Genomic DNA, 26172 nt, shown 5'->3' with positions numbered 1-26172 from the left:
CTGTGTTTTGCCTGCTGGGATATCTTCTAGCTACCAATGCTTTAGAATGTATGGTTTTTCCACAAGAAACATTTACATCTAGCCATATATTTTCTTCAATATAATTATTATAATCTGCTTTAGCAACAACATATGCCATATTGATTGAAGAAGAGGGTGTGGAGTGAATGACTGTTATAAAATCTAATCTGAGCTTTTTCAACCTTTATTGTTTTATTATCCTACTCATATGCAGACGGAGCATGTGACCACTTTTGTACAGTGTTTGTGTGTGTATGTGTGTGTTTGACTGTGTGAGTTGTCTGAAGGTCGCAAAAGCTCAGACAAGTTTGCTTTTGAGATAAGAAGCTGCCAGTTCAAGGTCACAAGGCATGTTTCTGTGACATTCTTACAATCAGAGTCACATCAGAGCAAGCTAGAGAAAAAAAAAACTTAACCAAAAGTCTGGACTTTTTATGGGTATCTCCATATACTAATCCATAGCCACATCCTGTAGTCATCACGTTACCACGAACAATATTGCCATGAAACAACCTAAAACTCTGTACAATACAACCAAGTTCCAGAACCCTGTTAAAAAATAGCTGGCTCACAACATTTTAAGTTGGTCAAATTTACAAATAAACCTGTTAGTGGAAATTTCAGTAACTCGTTTTTCATATGACCTGGTTCTAGGCAAGAACTAGGAGATCTCCTTGATATAATGGAGACAACTTTACATCCCTTAAAGTTGTACATACTGAATCTAAAAAAACAACTTATGCAATTGTGATGAAATCTGGTTTAGACATTGTTTAGCGCAGTTTATTGAAAGCATTGGAATATGTTGTTATATGAAGAAACCTCTCTGTCTGTCTGTTTGCATACATGAAACATGACACAATGACACATACAGTCTGTCATTACACTAAAAGATTGGATTTTGTTATATTTATGTTCCAGGGAGGTGTATACTTAAGTATATTGTTAGACAGGAATTAAGCCCAATCATGCAAATACCACTATGGGTTATTTAGAAGGTGTCTGACCTAACATTTCCTCTTCCAATGAGAATTTGAGATTGATAGGAAAAAGTAGTGATTGTTTAACCTAGTTCTGCATTTTCTTAATACACTTGACATATTGTTAGTTCCAGTGAGATGTGCTCCTGATAAATAGATAACAGTGGCCATGTAATAAACCACTGTTGAGATCTACCTGCTTATACTCATTTAACATGAAACAAGCTCCTTCCTTGTAACTGTAGACGTTTTATTATCTCCTGCAGCCATTCGGTTTGTTATTTTCAAACCTTCTCCAAGTAAATGAAGAGACAGATGTGCTGGTGTCAGACTGAAAACTGTTCTCTTACAATCGAATCACTGGCCTAATTGTATCCAGGCAGTGCTGACTGTGAGTTTTAACTTGGCGTAAACAGTCACTTGCAGCCCCAGCACAGCAGTGATCCTATTTCTTCAACAAGACATTGGAGACTGCAGTTTCCAAACCCAGTACCCATTTAAAAAACAACCACTTAGTTTCTGGTTTATTAACCTGGTTACAAGCCTGGAAGTTTTACAGGAAAGACTGGCTGTTATGGCTTATTGAAATGGTTTCTCTTGGTCCTGCCTGAATCATCAGCTGCTTTGATGCTGCAGCAATGATCACTACCGACTAGTCACCAAGAATGTTGGTTTGGAAACTACTGCACTGCGGTGGTTTAAGTCATTTCTGTAGTATTGATCATTTTAAGTTATTTTCCTTCTGTTCAACTGAATAAATTGTGCTGAATTGACAGTGTTAAAGATATTCACATAGCACACTTTCTCACACTGCCCTTACAAATAAGTATTTATTCCTAACAGATTAAGTATTTAGACCTTTTATAGGATTGTGTCCAATTTTTTATTTTTGTGACAAACTTCAATGTTTGTCCTGGTCATTGTGGGATGTGGCCTGATTCACAAGGGCTAGTGTACTGTTAGTCCTCTTTTTGTAATCTGTACTGCACATTGACGGTTTTCTCCATTTTCTTTTAATCACCCAGCCTTGTCTTAAGAGGATAATTTAGGAATTCATTAAATTCTGTTGTTTCAAAGTAGACAACCTTCACTGCACTACTTTCAGCTTTTACATTTGCAGAAACAATGCAATTGTCTGTCCAGCTGTTTCTTCACTCTTGCTTTATGACACGTAAAGCTTGCTAAGTGAAAATCTAGTAAAAATATCCCTTCTGCATTTAGCATTAGTTTTTTTGTGAGGTACTACCATATCTGCTCCCAGCTTTTAGTATCTGCATCGAGAAACTTTACTGGTGCAGGGTACATCAAACAGTTTTCCTCCGCAGCAGAAACGACAATGCCTCCTATTGGCAACATGGTTTGTAGTGCGCAGGTATAGAGGTGATGCAGTGCTCAGGAATTATTTAAAATAACACAGTTCATGGTTAAACAGCTCTTTATTTGCTGGTAAATAATAATAATAACTGTCTCTACACACCAATGTGTACCGCTTAGTTAAACCACAGGCTTCAGTCCTGAAATAATAAGACACTAAACAAGACACACACACAAACACAACACGGTCACAAGTCCAGAGTGAGTGCTCTTAGTAAAAGTGTTGATTTACAGGTTTATACGTGCACAATGGTGAATTGTAGTGCAGGTTTAATTGTTGTCTGTTTAGCTACAGCTGTCTGAGTTTAGCCTTCTACAGTGACAAATGTAATAGTTTAATAGAGAAACAAAACACACAAAAACTCAAGGTTTCTTCATAACACAATACTCACTGATCCTTTCGTAACCATAACAAAGGAATCACGTCTCCTCCAATCCATGACTGACACATCGCCTACCGCATTAAGGCACTGACTTCTGGTATTGTGACTCTGCCCCCTTTCTGGATGGCCGACTTTCAACTGAGCCTGGAATGAACTGCCAAACCATCCAGTCCGGGGCACACTGTTTTTGTTATACAGCGCCCTCACAGGTTGGGAGGGAGATTGTTGACTACTCACACCCCTCCACTTTCAAACTCGCCCACATACATTGCAACACAGATCTTCCCCTGAAAGCTGTTGAGTTCCTTGTCACTATCAGATCCCAAGCTGCTAGGGTACAGAGAGTCACTGCACAAAACACAGAGCACTTCTGGGCATTAAGACATTGTCCTAGCTGAAAATAAGCTGTTTTTTAAATATATATATATATATAAGATATATAAGATAATATATATAATATAATATATATATAGTTCTCAAACCCCACACCTTAAACTTTCCCAAACAGAAATATATTTAACTTAGGAGCAGAGTGTATAGCATGGGCATTACCCAGCTCACCTCAGACATGAGCAATTGTTGTAACAGGTTATAGAATGTGTGTTCTCTCTGTAAAATGGCCTGTTTTTCAATTGCTTACACTGGATTAGAGACTGCTTGTTTGCCCAAGGCAAAACATCTCCAGCCCCACTTTAACCCTTGTTCACTGTATTTATAACATACCTCACATAGTCGTGCATACTGATAAATCATCTCCTGATCACTCGTTTTACCACCAAACTCCTCAATAATGCGATCCAAGTCATTATTTTATTACTATAACATCTCAAAAAGCTCTGCAAATGTCTCTGATTATTTCTGGGGGGAAAAAATCTATTTTATTACTATAAGCATCTCAATCTTTGAGCGCTGGATGTGGAAGCAGCTATCTTGTTTATTGTTAAATTTTTTCCAGAGAAAAAATGACTAAAGACTGGTGTTTGATGTCTTTTTGATGGTAAGGACAAATTGTAATGTCGGACCTGGTCCAACATAGGACCGCAAAGGGTTAAATATCAAAATATAATTGTTATCCAAAATTTCATTATGAGGCATCCCTGTAAGAAAGCTTACATGAGTTTGTCAACTTGGCGACTCTGCCCCTACTACTGCTAATATCTATAAAACATTTAAGATGGGAACTTCATATTTTCAGTGTTGTGGAATTTCTGTGGGCAAAATCTAACAGCACCATTAAATTGACCTATGACCTAATATAGCTGTCATAGGTCATGTGCCTTTTGAAGTTACACTTCAGAAAGACAGGACACTGTGAGTTATTGCCCAGATGTTTGATGCATAGCTGTATTCTTGTATTTCTTAGTTAAGTTACATTACCAGAGTAGTCCAGTAAAAATTAACCCTTTAACTGCTGTATTGTTTTAAACTCTGGTGATACTGCCCTCATGCTTTGTCATAGGGTGTGTGTAGTTTATACACAGTTGTGTTCTAAGATTCTCTCCATTACAGGTGGTGTCCAGTGAACATTAATAGTTTCAGTGCCACACTGTTTTTAACCTTTGGATATAGCAATGATACAATCTTTTTTTTTTTTCGCATTTCCATTTTACATGTTCACAAACCATTGTCTGATATGACACCCCTTAGATGAAGCTAACATTGGTACTTTGTTTTTGTTCTCATTTCTAGTTTTGGTTATTTTTGTAATCCTGAACCTAAATACTGTAATATGGATTTATTTTGCAATTGACAGAACAGATATAGCTGAAATACTCATTATATTGCTGCTACTGTATATTCTTAGAAGCATTTAGCTGTGTATTTATTTAGTCCATCAATGAACAGCAGGAAGTTGTTATCTATGTCGTAACACTGTCTTTCTGAACGGCCTGTTAGAGGTGCGTCAGCTGGAACCTATAGATTGCATTTATGAAGTAAAATAAATATTAATGAATCCCTAATTGTAAAAATAACCATATCAGGAAATTGAGCAATGTGATTTGATGTGTTATCATACTGACATTTCCTACCAAGGACATTGCAATTTGTCAAATCACAGTTTAATCTCTACTGTATTTATATTTGCCTATCGTTATTAGGTTTACCGACCATCTTTGATTTTCCTATATTTTTTAAATTGATTTATTTATTTATTTATTTTTTGCTGGCAGTCATTTAATCACCTGCCTTAATCTGAGTTATTTTTTAATATACTGATAAATAAATAAGTACAATCATAATTGATTACTCTCTTAATTGATTTGTGAGGTTATATTTTTTTCTTTAGTCTGAAACCTTTTTACAGAAAATAGAGTGCCTACAGAAAGTCTACACCCCCTTGAACTTTTTTTCACATTTTGTTGTGTCAGTGCCTCAGAGTTTCATACATTTAAATGAGGATTTTTTCCCACTTATCTACACACCATACTCCACACTGTTAAGGGGAAAAAAGCTTTTATTGAGAAAAAAATTATATATTAAAAATACAAAACTGAAAGTTCATAATTGGATAAGTCTCCACCCCCCTGAGTTAATACTTGGTGGAAGCTCCTTTGGCAGCAATTACAGCTGTGAGTCTGTTGGAATAGGTCTGTACCAACTTTGCACACCTGTGACAGTATTTGACCATTCTTCTTTACAAAACTGTTCAATCTCTGTCAAGTTCCTTGGGAAGCGTTGATGGACAGCAATCTTCAAGTCATGCCACAAATGTTCGATTGGATTTAGGTCGGGGCTCTGACTGGGCCACTCAAGGACATTTACCTTTTTGTTTCTTAGCCACTCCAGTGTAGCTTTGGCTGTGCGCTTTGGGTTGTTGTCATGCTGAAAGGTGAACTTATGTCCCAGTTTTAGCTTTCTTGCAGAGGGCAGCAGGTTTTATTCAAGGACTTCTCTGTTCTTTGCTCCATTCATTTTCTCCTCCTATCCTGACAAGTGCCCCAGTCCATGCCGATGAGAAACATCCCCATAACATGATGCTGCCACCACCATGCTTCACAGTAGGGATGGTGTTCTTTGGGTGATGCTCTGTGTTGTGTTTGCGCCAAACATAATGCTTTACATTTAGGCCAAAAAGTTAAATTTTAGTTTTGTCAGACCACAAAACTTTTTGCCACATGGCTACAGAATCTCCTGAGTGTTTTTTTGCTTTCTTCAAATGGGATTCAGGGTGGGCGTTCTTGAGAAATGGCCTCCTTCTTGCCACCCTACCATACAGGCCAGATTTGTGGAGTGCTTGGGTTATTATTGTCACATGCACACTTTGACCAGTCTTGGCCATAAAAGCCTGTAGCTCTTGCAAAGCTCTTGCAAAGTTGCCATTGGCCTCTTGGTAGCCTCTTTGATCAGTCTTCTTTTTGCTCGGTCATCCAGTTTGAAGTGTTTTGGTGGTGCCATACACCTTCCACTTCTTAATAGTCATCTTGACCGTGCTCCAAGAGATATTCAAGGCCTGTGATATTTGTTTATACCCATCCCTTGATCTGTGCCTTTCAACAACTTTGTCCTGGATCTCTTTTGAAAGCGCTTTGGTGCTCATGGTTGAGTCTTTGCTTTGAAATGCACTACCCAGCAGAGGGAACCTACAGGAACTTCTGAATTTATCCTGAAATCATGTGAATCACTACTAATTAACACAGATGGAGGCCACTTAACTTGGTGGGTGATTTTTGAGGCGATTGGTTACACCTGAGCTAATTTAGGATTGCTATTATAAGGGGGGTGGACACTTATCCTACCAAGCTATTTCAGTTTTTATTTTTAATTTAGAATATTTTTTCACTTGGAATTTGTGGGGTAGGATGTGTAGATAAATGAAAAAAAAAAAAAAAAATTATACATTTTAATTCCAGACTACAAGGCAATAAAAAGTGAAAGTTTTGAAAGGGGGTGTAGACTTTGTATAGACACTGTATATGCTGAGGTAGTCTGTATAAAACTATGGGATTATGAGCACTGAAACCCAGGATATGAAATAGTGAATGTGGAAAAAATCCGTACTGTTTTCACAATGGTACTTTTTAGACCTTATAGAGGAATACGAGTAATACTTGTTGACAACATTAAACAATACAGTTTATATTTGCAATAAGATACTTTTGGGCTTCACTATGCATTTATATTGTTGTACAACTGTTTATTAAGTGATAACCATCAAGGCAATTACTGAATTACATAAGTTGCATTATTTTTGAGTTTACTTTCCATGAGACAGTCTCTTGGTACTATGATGTCAGTGGGACCCTTTTGTGCAGTATATATAAACTGTATTATCAAAGAAAAAACTGGATTTGGAATCCCAAATGAGAAATGGCAGAGATTGCACTTTTCATATAATTCAAACTAATGCTCAACTAGACTAGCACACATACAGTAGCAACATTGTAAGAGATGCTATTATGCTGTAAATTCTTATTAGACTTGTCTGTACTGGACACAGTCAGTTACAGACATTAACTGTGGATTGCTTCATAAGCTGTTTTTTTGTAAAATATGAATTTGTATAATATCGTGTTTATAGTTTTCCCAGTATTCATTGTTCTTTTTAAATCAAAGTAGCTCATCCATGATTATATTTTTTTAGGTTCAAACTGCTCTGCAATTTGGGTCTTATTTCAATTGCTAGTTTGTGTATTGTCCTCAGTAAAAAGTATTAGTAAATAATTTTATTTTAAAATGTTTAATCTTGAATGCATTAGCATTATTGTTGTGATGGTAATACCAATACTGCCCAAATTTAAAATGCCTGCTTGTATACCACGATATACAGGCAGGTATTTTAAATTTGGGCTTAATTAGGTAAATGGAAATATAATTCCTGAAGGAAAACATTTCTGTGATGCTGGACCTCTTGAAGATACTTTTAGGGAGCAATGTCTTTTCCTTATTTTTGTCTACCCTGAAATGTGTTCTTTTCCAACCAGCAACAGCATATTCCAGTTGAAATAAATTAGACTAAACCCAATGCTGGCAATGTGTTTTTGGAGATTTTAAAACAAACAATAGCAACTGCTTGAAGTACTCCATACAACAAAAGTGTTATTTGCAAATCCTGTCAGTCAAGCATTCATTTGGTAAGTGTGTTCTTTGCTCTGGGAGTTTCCTGACAAAAGTGCTGTGCCTCAAGTTCCGAGTTACAGCCTCCCCCTTTTCACTATCTTGTGTCATTGTAAATACAGGGAACCTGATCAGTGTTTTTCTATGATTTTAAAAAAAGAAAACTTAATTCAACTTCGTGATGCATTTGGTATTTTATTTCTTACTGGTTGTTTTGGTATCCTAAGTGTTTTCTATACAAGGAAGGTGGGTCTAGATTAGGACATCATACCTCTAATAGTAGCAACATCACAGCCTTGTGCTTTAAACAGAATATTCTATAAAACCTTAACATGGAGAACCACTGTCCTCATCTGAATGGAAAGTATAGAACCTTTCATTTAAGTCAAGTAAATGTATTTTATTCATTTTAAGTGAACTGTTGATAAAATGGGTGCTGCCAGATGTAAGTGCTGTGTACAGTACGTGGGAGTAACTCAAAGGCTTGTTTAACATTACCCAAAGGTATGTGAGCAAATTGGAAAAAATCCAGAGTACTTGGTTACTTTTTCAGATAAGCTCTACTGATTTTATAGCATGTTTTTAAAAGTGAATTGAAAGGTGCTTTTGTTTTTTTTGTTTTTTTATTTACCTGGAACCCCCCCTTGTTCTCAGTTGTTCTCAGTGGCAGTGGAGCAGGCCATGCAGAGCTGAGAGTACACAATAGTACATTTACTTTTGTGATTCAGGGAGAAAACATGTCTGTATGTTCTACTTTTGGAGCTGTATTTTAGGCAGAACCTCTCACACAATTGGAATAAAACTTGGTATGACTATTCCTTAGAATCCTGAATTTGTAACACTTTTCATGGGCTCTGGCCTCTGTTTGGCTATTGAAAGCTATAGCATGTGACTATCTCTCCCATAGCACAGAAAATTGGTGATTTACGTTATTCCATATTGTACGTCATCGTGGTGATTTATTTTAAGGTTATCTGGACACTTTTATGTAATAATGAGCTATTAAGTGTCAGTCTGTGCAAGTTGCAACATTTAGTTATTAAAAAAAAAAACAGGTATTTTATTATCTGTTGAAGACTTTTAGTCTGTTTTATTGTAGCTGCTAATAGCAATAACATTTGTTCTTGCCTACTTTTAAACACTGGGAAGCAATCGGAAGGTGGGATGATGCTATCCAATTAACCCCAGAGGATGCTACTCTGTATGAGATGAAATCACAGGTACAGTAATAGCACACCTACGGGGGAGCTGTGCATTCATGTTATAGGAAGGGTGTTTATCAGTTGTCTATGCAGCATAAAGGTTGCCACTTTGTAAAAACAAATGTGTTCTTGTTCTTTTATAATGCTGATTATGTCATCACCCTATGAACACTCGGTGAAATTTGTGTAATCTTTATACTATAAAGCTATTTATCATTTTCACTTGTGTGTACTTGTCTTTTGCTTAGCTGTCAGGGGAGTCGATATACTGTTCAAGACTTAAAATATTGCTTTGGGAATCTGTATTTTAAAATGAAGTATTGAATTGTAACAATATTTATGATCTGTCCTTGGGACTAAAAAAATACTCTTTCAACACACACATAAACTCATTCAAACTGCTAGTATAGGTCTAGCTTGATAACACTGGTGCTCATACCAGCATGGTTTAAAAATGTGATAATTAAGAATTTGTTTAGACTACTGACAGTGGGATATTTAAAATATACACATTACCTTTTGTTGGTTACCACTTCTAATTCAGTTTTAATATACATGCAACATAATTTTGCTGTCTATATTGGATGTTTAAAAACTAATTTTCCCTTCTGAAAATCATGTTAATGGAAAGTATTTTTTCATTGAAAATTATTTATTCACAACAAGCAGTATTCAAAGTGTAGTGAACAGATTGCAGGTTATATGCTATATTTTGTGCAGATTTACACTAGCATTTGCAACTTTTTTAATGCACCTGTGGGGATCCCTGCTCTAGCCATAATCTGTACTAACTTGCTGGCTATTGCATCGGCACTAGTGGATCTCAATGGATCTGCCTCCGGGTATCACATTGCATAATCTACCATTACTAAGATATGCATATACGCAGAGTCAGAAAGTATCAAAGGACCCACTATGTCCATTGCAATGCGTTCAAAATGAGTGGAAATAATTGGCAGTGGAATCAAAGGGGCGGGGCGCGCTCGACCCGGCACGACTCGCTGGCAGTCTGGGCATGTGGCAACATATTTCAACACATCAGTATGAAGACCTACCCAATAGAATCGAGCCAATATCTGTTCCTTTGTCTTGTCAGCTCCGAGCTGCCCCACAAAAGGGATATCATGCGCCAGCCTCATGACCTTGGTCCGACAAGACGGGGAAAATAATAATTGTGTTACAGGTTGTCCTGTACCCACAACTAGGTTTACCCTATACAGTAATTGCCCCTTGATACGAAGTGTGGATATACTAGTGTCCCAGTGCCATCAACATCCTTACCTTCAATAGACCGGACCTGCCCCCAAGCATGCACTAGTGACGGGTGTTATGTTGGCTCCACACTATGTCTGCGTTTGAGTACCACAGGTCCGGTACATTGAGAGGGGCTGGAATAGCCTCTGCCCTAGCTGGCCCAGTAACCTCGCCCTATTTGTCACACTACGTTCCGAATCCTTTTGACTGGTGTTTGTTACCATTCAAGCACTCTCCCATCAAACCCCAGCCTTGTCTCAGTGATGCCTTCTCCCATTTTGCGGTCCTTCTCTATTTATTTGTTTTTCTTGGATGGAAAATAGGAGAAAACATTTCAGCTTGAAAAGGAAACACATCACCAATTCGTTCCATTTTCTTTTTTTCTGCCACGTTTACGTCTGCCATTATTTAATTAGAACATCTCTCTTAGTGTTATAAGATAGTGTACTTCATGCTTGAATACCTCTATTTAATAGACACTATGAAATATTAGAACTTCAGATTCAACTCCTATCAGGACAGGCACTGTTTTTGTGCTTCATTTGAACCAAGGGGCTTGCAGTAAAATGTCCAAAATAGTCCAGTACACAAAATGTTCCATACTACACAGCAGAACAATAAACATTAGTCTGCTGGAATAACACATTTTCTATGATATGATCACATATTTAAATTTATGGATGAAGTACTGGTATTATGGCAGTACAATCTAAAATCTATATTTTATAATCATCTGATAGCTGACAATTTGCCCTTGATAGAAAATAACCATGTAATGACCTTATTTCTGTAGAATTGTATTTTAAACTTGTAGGCAAGACAACCTGGCTTAACATTGGTTCTATGGGAAAATTAATTGAGATGTCCTGTATGGATAACTTCTTGGAACTAATGTCAAACCAGGCTGTCTTGCCAAATTTCAAGTACAGTGCTACAGAACGAGCTGTAGGCAAGCATTAAGTAGTTGTTTTCTGTGAATGGAATATTGTCACCTATCAGTTGATATAAAATGTGAGTGTTTTATAGAAATATTATTTTTTCAAAGCAGCACACAAAATATAGCTGGCCATTGTTTTTCAAGTCAGTAACAGATCTTTAAACCCAGAAAGAACATACCATTCTTTTTACATTTTTAATCCAGTTGAAATGTTTGATTGTACCACAAAAGAACATGACAGATACACAGTATTATTAAAGGTTAGAAAAAGAAGTAGGCCCATCTGGTCTTCCTAGTTAATTTATTAAATTAAATGTACATTAAAAATTTTAAAAAATGTATTGTTCTAAAAAAAAATGTATTAGAAAGGGCACAGTGGCACTTACATATGTTATTATAGAAAGAAATGTACTTTGAAAACTGGCATTTTCATTGCTCATTTGATATATATTGAGTTCCACAGTTAAGATTCAATGGATAATTTAAGTGGATTAGTTTTAGAAGGTGTTTAACTTCCTTATGACAAACACACATTTTGTATGGTCAGTTGATGTAGTGTTGTTCTGCATGCAATGGCTGATTGACACTTTTAGTTACACTCATGCTAAGGCCTGGAAAGGTATTAAAACCGTAAGCTTAAAGGTGAAGAATCTCCCCTTTACCAAATCAGTTCCAGTACAGTTTTCACCACCCCTTTTGCTTAACTGGTCTGCTGGCTAATTTCTGAGAGCAGCATAACTAGAAAACATTACAGCATTGAGGTTACACTACACTGTGATGCCTTGTAAGAAGTGTCAGGGAGGCTAGTAAAATTGAGTGATAGTAGTCAACCCTGTAAAATGGTAAAAGCATGAAAGGAAGTCAAATGAAGATCCTGGGGTGAGGTAACAAAAACGAGTACTGTACAGTATACCACCCGGGCATCTCAATCAAGTGCACTTCAGTACCTTAGTTTTATTTGCATTAACGTTAAGCCATTTAAATAGCATCATCTTGAATAGCTATAAAACATGAGACAGTTCACAGACTCAAGTCATTTTTGTTCTTCCTTTGCTCACTCTAACCAATGCCGTTGATTCTTTTTGTTAATGTACAGAACTTGAATGCTTTAAGCCACTGTCATATATAAAGGGATCCCATTATTAAGAGTGTATAATATGGAGAAACCATAAAAGGGTAGGAATAAAGCTGTTACCCAACCCTGGTAAGACTTTTAGTGCAGGAGGTATGTCAGATGTTCTTTTGTCAACATTACAGGAGACAGATGAAACATTAATAGGAGTGAATGTCAGTTGCAAGAAATTATTTTAAGCAAGTCGTTGTCAGCTGTAACTTGAAACCCATCTGAGCTGATCCTCTTTACCGTACATTACGTAGTGTACATTTGGGTAAATGTCAGTACAAAAAGTGTGGAACAAGAGGTCCAAACATTTTAATTAAACCTAAACAGAAAAAAAGTGATGGGTAGGACAGGTTACAGCAAACCAACATATTTATTTTACCATTGCCTCATCAGAATTATAAACACTGCTCTGAAAAGGCTGTGTGTGGCTGTTTGTGTTACCTCAGGCTTGTTGTTCCATCCACCCTTCTAGGTGCTGACAGTCGAGCAGGAAGTATTCCCAGCAGTCCAGGCAGCAGAGATGGCAGTGCGACTGAACCCCCGCTGGTAGAAGACTCGGCACACATTGGGAAGGGCACACCTTAACCTTGGAGAGGTTGCATTGGTAAGCACGAGTCCCGAAACTGATCCAAACCCACACTTCCAGGCCTGGGGGCATACTGAGATACAATGTGTCAATTATCTTGCAAATCTTGCCCACAGACTGTTCATTTCTACGACTCCTACTCCTGATGAGACTTGTAGTCTGAATTTTAAATTTACATGGTATCCCACCTTTCAGGTGTACAGTATAAAACATAATGCTAAAGACCCATGCTGACTTATTCAGAATATGTAGATTTTTTAAATACAGTGCACAAGATCAATGATAATAATGTTCAAGGTAGTTAAAAAAAGCATGTTAATTATATAGATGCAAAAACATCATTCAGCTTCTTTTTCTTTTGTTAACACATCCAATGCGTCATGTTGTGTGCCAGGTTTGGGATGTTGCTGTCCACCTACACACTACAAATTTTCTGGTGAATTAACCTTCAATGTGGCATTTCAGTTAGTCAGTAAGATAAAAAAAAGGGCCAATGTGCATTTAATCTCTACCTAGGTGCTGAAATAATCTTTTGGTTAAGGTTAGAGGTCTTACTTGAACAAAAAAGAATTTCAACAACTTATGTGGCTTAAAGAATAACCTTGGCTGCAGTGGTAAGAGGGAGAGGCTAAGTCACAGACCACTATAACTGTAGTCTTGCAGAAGCCAGTTTGTGAGGCTGTGGTGTGATGGGTTGAAATTCAGGATATTTGCAGCTTTTAATATTTTTGGATCAGCATATCTCTTGGGTCAGCATAAAGGGCAAGATTTAACATTCTTAGAGGAAGGCTTTCGCTAATGTGTCTCATAAACATAATTTGGTCCAGCAAATTAGAAGATGCTAGTCAGGAAATGTTGATTATTGTTACTAAAACGAATTACTTAGGACACAAAACAAATTCTGTCGTAGATATTTATCAAAAAAAAAAAAAAAACAGCCACTTTTCTGTTGTTCTGGTTGAACTGGGGTGAAAGGATCCACACACATTTGTATGTAAAGATAGCATCTTGAAATGTTTTGAAATATATACACAGTACATCTATGAATAACAGTTCAAGCTTTTCTTTTGTTTGGAGTTTGTGTTTAACAAATCATAAAGTGCGTAAGATTAAATCATGATCTACTTGATACCCTGTCTTCTATTCCTTCACTTCGTATTTAAGTAAATATATAGTAATCCCTCTCTGTTCAGTCCCCTTTTTGGTGTAATTAGTAAACACATGGTTTTAATATATGTGCATTCAAGTTAATACAGTGCAAACACACTTGTTGCAGGTCAGGCTGTAACAGGACAAGCAGCCCTGTACATTTAGTTGTTTATTTTTAGAACGGAGTTTGCCCCTCCACCTGTGTGATTTGTATTTGCTTATTTATTTATTGTACTTTTATTTATATGTGACGACGAAGCGCCCTGTGTTTCTTATTGTTTTGGAAATGTGTTTTTTAAATGACTTTGTAGCCGTGCCTCTCCCTTCATCATTGGAGAGACCAGGGCAGGATGCAACCGGACCTCAGCAGCCCCTGCATAGGTTGCTGAGGGGAGCACGGATGAAAACCGCCCAGCCGCAATTGCTGCGAATAGGGCCAACCCCTGCCCCACATCCAGGCCTGGCTCTCCTCCCGCCGTCGCCTCCCAAGGGTCCGCTGCTGCCCTGCCTCACAACGCCCAAGGATCCCCGCCTCGCACCGCCCAAGGATGCTACGTCTGCATCGCCTGGGGCTGCCTGGTGCTCCGCATCGCCTGGGGCTGCCTGGTGCTCCGCATCGCCTGGGGCTGTCTGGTGTTCGGCATTGCCTTGGGCTGCCCTGTGCTCCTCATCGCCTGGGGCTGCCTGTGGCTCCGCATTGCCTGGGGCTGCCTGTTGCTCCGCATCGCCTAGAGCTGCTTGTGTCTCGTTTATCCCCTAAGGTTGCTGAGGGTCCAGCTTTGCCTGGGGTCGCCGAGGGTCCCTCTTTGCCTGGGGTCGCCGAGGCTCCACTTCGCCTGGGGTTGCCGAGGGCTCCGCTTCGCCTGGGGTCATCAAGGGCTCCGCTTTGCCTGGGGTGGCCGAGGGCTCCGCTTCGCCTGGGGTGGCTGAGGGCTCCGCTTTGCCTGGGGCGGCTGCCTGGGGCCGCTACTAGTCCTGCAGGACCGCAGGAAGCACCGGGGCTGGTGCCTCAGGAAAGGGGGCTGCCGGCTACAAAGAAGGGGGCAGGAGGTCAGGAGACCAGCTCCCCCAGCCGCACTTTCATGGTAGGAGGAACCGTGGCTGAAGCCCCGGAAGAGGGAGCTGCCAGCCATGAAGGAGTGGGGGGAGGAGGACCTCCCACCATGGCCACCCCCACGGATTACTCCAGACCCCTCTTCCGGGACTTTCAGACTGAAGGGGGAGGTGGCCGTTGGGGCTATGTGTGCTTTGCTTTGCGCCACTGCACCGTACCCGTCTGTGTTCAGTTCCTCCTTCTGGTCTGAGGTCACCGTAACGCATTTCCTGCCACACAGGCATATAGGGCCTCTTGCACTAAACGGTGATAGATGACCCGAAATACTGCGTGATAAGAGAAACCCGTACTGCATGCAAAAAGGAAGGCGTGACCGCTCTATTCACTAATATAATAGTATGCACAAATACGGCAAGCTAAACAATTCATTTGCCAGTTATCATAGCACACGAAATGCTGCACGCGTTACACAACCTATATTTTATTATATGGGCTCTCCAAAGGACAGACAGTCCAGCTCTCACTTTGTCAGAATGACAGCAACCAAGGAGGCAGCAGCCGGCACCAGCTACATCTTCAGTGTGTCTCCGTAGGATGAAGGGAGGCGGCCCGGGAATGTTTTGCTTTGAGACGGTCAAAGCAGAGAAACAGAAAATAATTAACTGAAAACAAATATTTACTTGTTCACCTTTATCCCCCTGTGGTTTATTTTGAAGATACTCCCATACCCAAACGTTGGTTAAATATCAATGTGTTTCTTTTAAAGGGATTGCTAGTGTGCGGTTTATTTATTTCTTTTTTTTTTATTTTAAGAAACTTTAACCATCCAACTGCTTATCCGCTGATTTCAACGTGCTGCACAGGCTAGTCACAATTTGTGCAGTACTCACTGTTGTCTGTTCTATGATAAAAATACTGATGTTTTCAGGGCCTAAATAATTCTGTGCAATTCATGTGTTAAAAGAGCATAACTGTCTCAGCTGTTTTGGCAGTACAACGTCATAATGGAAGAAATACAGTATATCATGGGATTTTATACAATACTGTCTATTCCTACAACACACTTGTAATCAGAATAAAGGAACTTATTATGTAATACTGTTCACGTGCAGTCATCATTATGTACAGTATTACAACACCATATGTTAAAATATTGCCCTTAATCCACAAAACCAACTAAGTACATCCTATGTAGCCTATATTTTACATTTTATTTGTTGTGTTCTGTGGAACACGGCAATCATTTATCCTGGAAAAAAATAAATACAGTACCTGAAAGCAGATATACACGTTTATCATGTTTCCTACACAGCACTATTTGTGGTCTGCTCTATTTATATTGTGATTTAAACAGACACCGCCTGGTTTCAATAAGCGGTAAACTTAACACGCGCTGAGACACTTAGGAAAGTTAGCACATTTAAGTAAATATGGTTTTTATATCATGTCCCTCCCTCATGTTATTAGGGGAGAGAATTTAAATATGCTACGTTTTGAATACGCAGTGTCTTTTTCCACGCGATTCATTTTGTGTGCAGTCATTTGCTGCTGATTAGTGAGTATAGCAGGTGTACAAAGCACGCAGTAACAGGCAGGTGAAGTGGTTACCACTGTTTAGTGCATGAGGCCCAAAGAGTTTTGTGTTAACTGCCTTTTATTACACTTTCTTCCAGACTAGTCATCTATGACAGTGGAATTGGAGGCAGGAAATTACAGTGAAATGATTTTATGGGGTACACAGTCTAAGCGTTTACTGCTGTGCAGCTTTTGTGCCAGATTTCTTTTTTCAGATGGTAAAACAAAGTGGTAATGCTATAAATTAAGGAGATACTTGCCATCTACATATTTCATTTCATACCTTTTCTCTCCATTATTCTCTACTATTGTTTCTTCTAAGATCATTATTACTGTACTGTAATGCTACATTTTTTAAGTGAGGTGGTTTGAAAAGGTTCGCTGTTCAAACCACCCCGTTTCAGATATTGAACTGGTAAAAAGAGGACATTTTTGCTGGAAAATGATATTAAAAAGTTAAGAAATTAATTATTCTGAAAATAGTATAAAGTACCCAGTTTATCAAGAAATAATGATGCTGTACAGTATATAGGAGTCCTCTTGAATTAATACTTTGTTGAAATTATTGAGAGCAACATCACTGGATATGTTTTTCCCATTAAAAATAAACAAACAAACAAATAAATAAATACATGGTGTAAATGCGTGAATTTGGCTAATTTTCTTTTTAATTGAAGAAAACTTACATTGGTGTTGTTTGCTGGAATATAATTGCATACTTGCAATCAATGTTTGATATTAATTGTTTTTGTAGGGATGCAGGCTATACTGGAAATATCATTAAATATAAGACTTATTATACTTATGTGAACTGATATTAATTGAAGTTGCTATTAAAACATGCATTTCTTCCAAGTGCTTGAATTCGTGCATTGCTGTAGTATTGGCAATCAGACCTGTGCCTGAAATGGAAATTTGTTGTATGTAGATTACAGTCAGCTCCCTTTAGGAGGTTGGAAATATCATCCTCTTTGACTAGTCTCATTCCTGTGGTAAACATAAGCACACATCAGTGGTTTGGAATTGCTCTCTGTAATTCCATCCATCTGGGGACATTGTAAACCATGAGCGCAAAGCTTCAGTAAAACTGATGTTTCCTACATTGACAGTCTGAGCAACATTTTTAAATTAAAAAAGGAAAAAAATATATTTAGTGGATAATTGCTTGTTAAGTTTCTGTATTACTAAGCCAATACAGGTGCTAAGAATGTGTCTAGACAACCCAGAAACAACTTTGGTTTAGAGACAGTTTAATACAAATATAAAGCTACTGCTATGGTGTTTTTGCCACTGTAGCTCTAATACAGTAAGGCTGAATGACCAAATCGGTTTGAGAAGTACAAACACAAAAATAACATCCCACTACAGTTAAAACAACAGGAGATGTGTGAATAGAAAGTACAGCGAATGTTTAATTATAGGGATAGAATGAGTAGATTGTCTAACTTGTTAAAATGTCTGAAGTTATTAATCAAAATCTGTGAATATGATTTGATGTGAGTCATTCAAACAGGGATCCCTCAGGTAGCCTAGTAAGAGAAGGAGAGATTGATGTCAAATAATTTATGACATATATTTTTTATCTTAGTGGCTATCCATTTGTGAAAACAGCTTTCATTATCTCATGTGTCAAAATAGGTAGCAGGTATTGGAAAATGAAGGAAAGGGCCTGTATTTTACTGGAAAGTCAATAAATGTTATTTATTTGGTAGGAATATGATTTGGAGGGAGTAAATCAAAGAAATGTATTATTAGAACATCCTGCAACTTCATGTGGAAAAGAAAATGTAATTCATTATTACGAAAAGCTATATTACATTAAGTGAAAACACTGCATACAGTACTTGTTATCATTCCTAGAGTATGTTTTTCTATGTGCAACTACATGTTGGTATCACATTACTCTCTCTTTTTTAACATTGTAATTTATCGCAAGTCTTTACAATTGTAATTTACAATCAGTCTCCAGCCAACTGGCAGTTGCAGGCATTGACGCATTCACATTGGCATTTTTTTTTTTTTTTTGGGGGGAATTTGTGTTGGTTGCTGCAGATAAGCTCATTATGAAACTTAAGAGTTAACATAGTCTTTTTCTTTTCATATTGATATTTGTTATCCTAAACAACCTTTTTTTTTTTGCCACTGTAGCTTTAACACAGTGAGACTGAACAACCAAGCTTGTTTGCGAAGTAGAAGCAAAGTTTTTGGCACAGGACGAATAAACAAACTACATAGAACCTCTACAGTACTGTACCATACAAAAAAGCTTCTGAAAATAAGTATAATTAAATTGGAAACTTCTGCATGTCACACAATTCTTCTCAGTTTCACAGCTGCGCAGTGCTTGGGCCAGTGATAGCAGACAGGCAGGCAGACCTACCAGAAGAATGGACAGACCAGGGGGAGAGGGGAGTAGCAAAAAAACATCCATTTAACCATGAATGGCTGTTTTAAGAGTGACCCAAATCTTTTGTAAAAAGCTGAAAGTTTTTTTTTTAACATATATGTTTTCAGAATGGGATAAAGAAATCATGTAGTTCAGGAAGAAGGAGCAGAGTGATCAGACTGGCGAGTTTTCAATTGATTTGAATACTTTTGCTTTTTTATACTGCTTTAATGAATCATTGGTGTCCGATTCAGACTCATTCAATATCCAAAAGGTCAACATTTACAAATACATACAATCTCGTCAGTCATGTTTATTGCGATAAATTCCTGCCTTTTTTTTTTTTTCAAAATTCGATTGGCATATGGATATCTACCAGTGCCGACCCACAGTGATATGCTGACCCTAAAAATATATGTTGATCCAAAAAAATGCTGCTAACTTACCCAACCCAACAGAAACAGCAGGTAGCTATTCTTCTGAGGCAGGTTCTGATAACTAATTCCTTTGGCTTTGAGAATATTGTGTAAGGCTTGTGTATTAATTGCTGATACACATGCTAACAGTATAATAGTAGTTGAAGACAACTACGTATTTTTGTGTTTTTGAAAACAAGATCATTAAAACCTTACTTACACCACACACAGCTATTAGAACACCCCGTTTCTTCTGTTGTTTGGATTTGTTGTGCATATGAAATCAACCCACTGTGATTGAAAATCTTGGAAAATTGTCAAAAAAGGCAAGTTAGTGATTATTTAATTTAACTGATGACTAATAGGCCACACATGCAATTTGTTTAAAAGGGAACACATAGCCACAAATGGCAAAATGCATGAGACTTCTTAGAAGTTGTTTAAGGTGCCTAATTAAAGCACAAAGTGTTTTTTTCACATTTTCACATGATGGATTATTGTTTCTGTATCACTGATTGTTGACCTATTGTTTCTGTATCACTGTTTATTGACCCAGAGGTGATACAGGTAAGTATACAAAGGATATAAAAGATGAATTTGGAGGTGTTCCAATACATTTGCATACTATTACACCACTATGAAGTTTCAGTGTAAAAAAGACCAGTTACTGTTGTTGATCTGTGCAACAGAATATTGATTGTAGTATGCAAGCTGAACATTTATGTTTCCTAATTTCTAAACTTAAACTGTTACAAATGTACAGGAAGATTTAGGTTCAGCACCACAGAAGGTGATGTTTAATGTAGATTGATATGATTCTGGTTACAACAGGCTCACTAAGGAATGGTTTCTTGAACCAGCTGATAAAGCAGAGCCCAATAAAATAAAATTGTTCTGGTGGTTGTTATTGTATGTTTTACAAAATACACCATTGCAATTGACACTAATGGGTACAATTCCACTTTCAGAGAAGCCAGGATAGAGTAGGGAGGAAAAATGAAGGTGATCTTCTAGGGTAGGATTGAGGCAGAGTGACAAATCTGTGTGTAGAAGCTTAAACTAGAGCTGCCTGGACTAAATGAGCATAAATCCATGGAAGAAGGAAATAGAAGTGTGGCATCTTGTTAATGCTGTACACTACCAAAATCAATCTCTTTTTCTCTCTCTTGGCACACAGGCAGTAAAGAGTTTCCAGACAGCCATCTAGATCTGTCTAGTAGTGTGCCCCCTGTGGGAGGAGGACCTGTCTTGGGCCCTGAAGCTCAGAGACCTGCACAGAGCTGCTGAAGAGGCAGCCAGGCTGGAGGAAGAAGCTGAAAAGCAGCTGCTTGCTGCTCCTGAGCTCATCCCTGACTACGACTTTGAAAGTGACAAGGTTGTGGCAGCCTGCGTTGCCATAGCAGAGAGGCAAAAACAAGCTGAAAAAACCAAGAAAACTACCATCATCATGACTGCATCCAGCTCTGTAGAGACTGTCAGTGATAATAAAGACAGCAAGACAACACCTGCTGACCAACAGTTTATCAAAGCACGATTGCTGGACCATTAATCACCAGGTCACGGAGGACTTGCTAACCAGGACTACAATATATGTTGTCTCTTAAGTTAAGCAAATATTTCAATAGATCCACAACAGGGACATTCTAGCATCAGAATGTGCTCTCTGTTTTATCTGTGTGATGGTCTGTTTAGGGTCAAAGAGCAATTTGCATTTTTTTTGTGAAACATAAATATAACTTTTAATGTTACAAAACTAGTAATTATCAATGTTTTGTCTGGGTTAATCAACAACAGTTATCCCTATGTTATCTATGTGTACCTGAAAACCTTCCATTGATAGATTGTATATGTGTTTTGACAGAGGAATGTGCCTGTCTCTTCTCACGGTTTTGGGCACCTTTAAACTCAGCAGTGTGGAGCGCCTGTTTTTGGCATTTGAAAAGCAGTTTATCCTCAGCACTTCTGTCCTGTGAAAAACAAGACCACGAGGACCAACAGAACTTGGCAGTAGAGTAGAGTCAGGGGACTGAATGGAGTTTCTGTTCCCATTTAAGATCTTAATATCTACCAATGATAGCAATGTGATTCGAAAAATAAACACTGAGCCAGATCATTGAGGCCCTCTGTCTTGTTTTTCTACCTAGGAAAGAAGTATTGACCTAGTGTTTGTTTTGGGATTACTTTGGATGTAGTTGGTCATAACAGAATAATGATTGTAAGTTGTACTGAAACTCTTCATTAACTAGTATCACTGGTTCAGCCATTGAAATATGTTTAACCTCATCCCTGAATAGTTGATTATATATGGAAAAGGATAATACCAACTACTGCCTAGAATCTGAAGTGAAGGATGATTACAAGAAATACCTTGACTGCTGAGGAAGCCACTATCAAGCTCAACAAATGTAGTTCTTGTGGCATTGAGAAGCCAGAACTTGTCCCAGGTCGAAGGTCAACCTCACAGTAATCCATAATTCCAATATGAAGATTTAACCACAAGGGAAATAATGGCATGCAATAGCGATTCATTTATAGACAGGAATAAATGTGGTGGATGTGTCTTGCAGATTGTTGGTTGATATGTTCAATGAAAAAGACTCTGGGAACATCAGCAAGTCTAAATATAAATATTACATCGCTAAGGGGTCAGCTTTATGTTGTTTCATTATTTTTCTAAACATTTGCATGGTTTGTAGGGTAGCAGCCTGGGTATCCACTTGTGGCAGAGCAGAGCTCTGCCCTTTATAAATTGGCAGGGATGGGGTTAAATTCCCCTACCTGCCTGGGTTTATTGTGTTCAGGTGGCTGGGGTTGATTAGAGTAATTAATGATCAATCAGCACCCAGCCACCTGACATAAAAGGAGGCGCCAGCTTCCCATTAGAGAGAGGAGGGAGCTGAGGAAGCAAGCTGGTGTTTGTGTTTGCTGTTTTTTTGGTTTGCTGTTTTGTGTTTTTTTTTTGTATTTTCTGTTCCAGTGAAGGCATCGCCCAGCCTGGAAACCTTTATTTTGTAAGTTTTGCTTTGTTATATGTGTTTGAATATCTTTGTTTTGGCCCTTGTGCCCTTTTATTTTGTGTTTATTTATATTAAAAGTTTTTTTTTTTAACTGCAGTCTGTCTGACCCTTGGAGATATTTTGTGTGAGCAGTTTTGGTGGGAGACACCCTTATCACAGATGTCCTCCAGGAGTCTCAGGTTCCAACGCCCAAAAAGAGAAAATAGACTTAAAAATTTTTTGGAAAAAAATTTCGATAATAAAATACATTTAAAAAAAAAAAAAAAAGGAAGGCTAGAGAGATGGCTGCCAGGACCTGGAGGAGTTCCTCAGTGGTCTAGAGAACCAAGGCTGGTGCCTTGCCTGTGGGGAGTTTGGGCACCCGGTAGTGCGCTGCCCCTACCAAGAGGGAGAGGAGGAACTGGCCCAGGAGAGGAAGGTGAGGAGGAAGAGAAAGGGGAAGGGGAAGAGGAAGGCAGAGCATCCATCGCCCAAGTCTCCACCAGCAGATGAAGAATACCTACTGGTTTTGCCTCCAGAGGGAGATGAGCCATCTCCAGCGCCAGAGGGAGAGAAGCTGTTACTGCTGACTCCAGCGCCAGAGAGGGAGGTTTTTTTGAAGAGCCTCGCGGCGGAGTTGTGCCCCAGCTGTGGGGCGTATGGACACACGGTGGCTATCTGCCCCACGCAGTATGAGGGGGAGGAGCCGCCGTCCCGAGAACCAGAGAGGGAGGAGCTGCCGTCCCGAGAGCCAGAGAGGGAGGAGCCAGGAGACGTCGTTCTCAGAGCCCAGAAGGGGAGAAAGGCTGATGACCTACAGCAGCCTCTACATGTGCTGCTGAGAGGAGCCCAGCGGAGGCGCACCCGATCGTTACGGCAAGTACCAGCCGTGCTTCAGAGGCCACTGGAATGGCCACAGCCCCCATCGCCGGTGGTAGGGGGGCTGCAACCGTTGCCGCCGGAGGAGCTGGAACTGCCTTCACCGGCTGACAGTGAGGAGGAAGTCTGGCCTCTGCCACCCTGGCCAGAGGTTCCTGCACTGTTGGCCACGCCTGCACCACCCAAGGATGCTTGCCTAGCACCGCCCAGAGATGCCAACACCTGCTCCATAGGTTCCCTAGGCAGGGTCTCTACGGTGCGGAGCCGATGCGCGAGTCCCTCCGGTGTGTAAACCTAGCGTACCAAGTTGTGACGCTGACGTAGTGACCCCGACGACCACAGAGGAAAACAGATGATCCCACGACTCCCAAAGCGACGGCGGCAGCGGCGGGTTCCCCTTCCCGCGACGACGGCAGCCCCCGCCTCCGCCACCAGAGGGAGCCGGGCCGGCGTCGTTTCCGCCTCCGCCACCAGAGGGGGCCGGGCCGCCGTCCCTGCCTCCGCCACCAGAGGGGGCCGGGCCGCCGTCCCTGCCTCCGCCACCAGAGGGGGCCGGGCCGCCGTCCCCGCCTCCGCCACCAGAGGGGGCCGGGCCGCCGTCCCTGCCTCCGCCACCAGAGGGGGCCGGGCCGCTGTCCCTGCCTCCGCCACCAGAGGGAGACGGGCCACCTTTCCCGAAGGGTCCAGAGCCACTAAAGGGTCCGACGCCACCGGAGGGTCTGACACTGCTAGGGGGACCCACACTGTCCGAGGAGGCCATGCCCACACTGTCCAGGGGTGCTGCCTGCCAGCCAACGCTGCATCTGCTGGAGGGTTCAGGTCCCATGACAGCATCGCCATACTTCCTTGGAGATCCGGGGCCCCCTCAACCAAAGAAGGCTTGGGGGTTCCGACATCAACCCCGCCCACCGAAACCTTTCCCGTGGGTTCCAACATGTACCCCCCTCCACACACCGTCTCGTCTTGGAACTTAAATTCCCCTACCTGCCTGGGTTTATTGTGTTCAGGTGGCTGGGGTTGATTAGAGTAATTAACGATCAATCAGCACCCAGCCACCTGACATAAAAAGAGGCCTCAGCTTCCCATTAGAGAGAGGAGGGAGCTGAGGAAGCAAGCTGGTGTTTGTGCTTGCTGTTTTTTGGTTTGCTGTTTTGTGTTTTTTTTTTTGTATTTTCTGTTCCAGTGAAGGCATCGCCCAGCCTGGAAACCTTTATTTTGTAAGTTTTGCTTTGTTATCTGTGTTTGAATATCTTTATTTTGGCCCTTGTGCCCTTTTATTTTGTGTTTATTTATATTAAAAGTTTTTTTTTTTAACTGCAGTCTGTCTCTGGGCCTCTATCCACTCGTCAGCCTGTCACACCACTGTATAAGGATATCCACTGTATATATTTAATTGGACTATTTAGAGAAAGAAAAATGGGGAGTTAACAATTCATAAGATGAATGACATATTTAAGATATTACAGAGCATTCTGTTCATATGGTTAAAGGAAAAATGTTCTGCAAGGAATATTCAGTTTGCTTATAGAGTGTTTGTGCATGTTTCTAGAGCACTTCTCACCCGGAGGAATCGACAGCCTGCTATTGTCTGGCATCCATTCCTCACCACTCACAGTAGCCTTCATTAGACTTTGATTTCAGCAGATGCCCTCCTAATTCCAGTCAGGCCATACTGCCTGGCAGTTAGCAAGCAAATTCCAAAAAAACAAATGAGCATGAAACCAAGGAACATTCCTGAGGGAAACATTATATATTCCAGTAAATAATTACTTTTTATATTTTTTGTAATACTTTTTCAGTTGAAATAATAAAATCCTCAACAAAACTAGTATATAAATCAGTGTGCTGGAAATAATGTAACTAATAATAAAAAAAGAATAAAGCTAATGAGGATTATTTTCAAAGATTGATATCTTGAGTAAATGTCAGTTAGTTTGGATACAAAAAATATGAATCATGCAATTACCAGTACTTAAGTAGTTGTAGCTAACAAAATATTTCATGAATATCAACTGTCATGCACTTTCATTTACTATATATTTCTTAAATGTGCAGTTTCAAAAGAAACATATGACATTGCAAGCATGTACATGTAAAGTATTGGCTACCTACACTTAATATAAGATCATTCAAGAAAACATGTTACAGTAAATACAAGCATTTAGTGAAAATTAGCCACTAATTAAAATGACCAAGACCAAAGTACACAATTTCTGGTAGCTTAATAAAAAATCTTCATATAAAAAAAGCACTTAAGCAATTTAAAATATTTGTTCATGCCAAAAGTATTGGCACCTTCACATTAAAAGGCTGTAAAAATGTAATAGAACTAATTAACAATATATATTAGTTGATTGAAAACCATTACACAGTAACTAAGCTGCATTATAAAGTCAATAGCCAGAAAAAGTAATTATTTCAAACAGCTGTTGAAGTAGAATATTTTAGCAACACAACAGATGATGGTCAAGACAAAGGAGCTGGATTCACATTGAGAAAAGCATTAGTAGTAAACTGCAATAAAGGAAAAGGCTACAGAATGGTATCAAAGAAATATGGAATACCAAAATTCACAATCAGATCAATAATCAAAGAAGTCCCACAGAACAAATTCAATTAACTCTTGAAAGAAGTGGACATACAAAGGCACCTGAACACAAAAAGTTGTATGCACTTAGACCTCGTCTAAAGACAATTCATAAAACCGATCGTCAAAAAGATCAAAGAAATATGAACAGGAATCTGAAGCATTCTTCAACAAAATAGAATTTTTTCCAAAAATGGACCACAGTATGTGTGAAG

At 39.4% G+C, this 26172-nt stretch overlaps 1 pseudogene; it reads left to right on the top strand.

The window, feature by feature from the left end:
• Positions 1-2337: 2337 nt before the first annotated feature.
• On the top strand, positions 2338-22280 carry LOC121319580 (annotated as a pseudogene).
• Positions 22281-26172: the final 3892 nt, after the last annotated feature.

This window comes from Polyodon spathula, chromosome 1 (assembly GCF_017654505.1).
Source record: "Polyodon spathula isolate WHYD16114869_AA chromosome 1, ASM1765450v1, whole genome shotgun sequence".
Classification (NCBI taxonomy): domain Eukaryota; kingdom Metazoa; phylum Chordata; class Actinopteri; order Acipenseriformes; family Polyodontidae; genus Polyodon; species Polyodon spathula.
The sequence above is the reverse complement of the archived record's forward strand: the minus strand, read 5'-3'. Positions and strand labels throughout refer to the sequence as shown.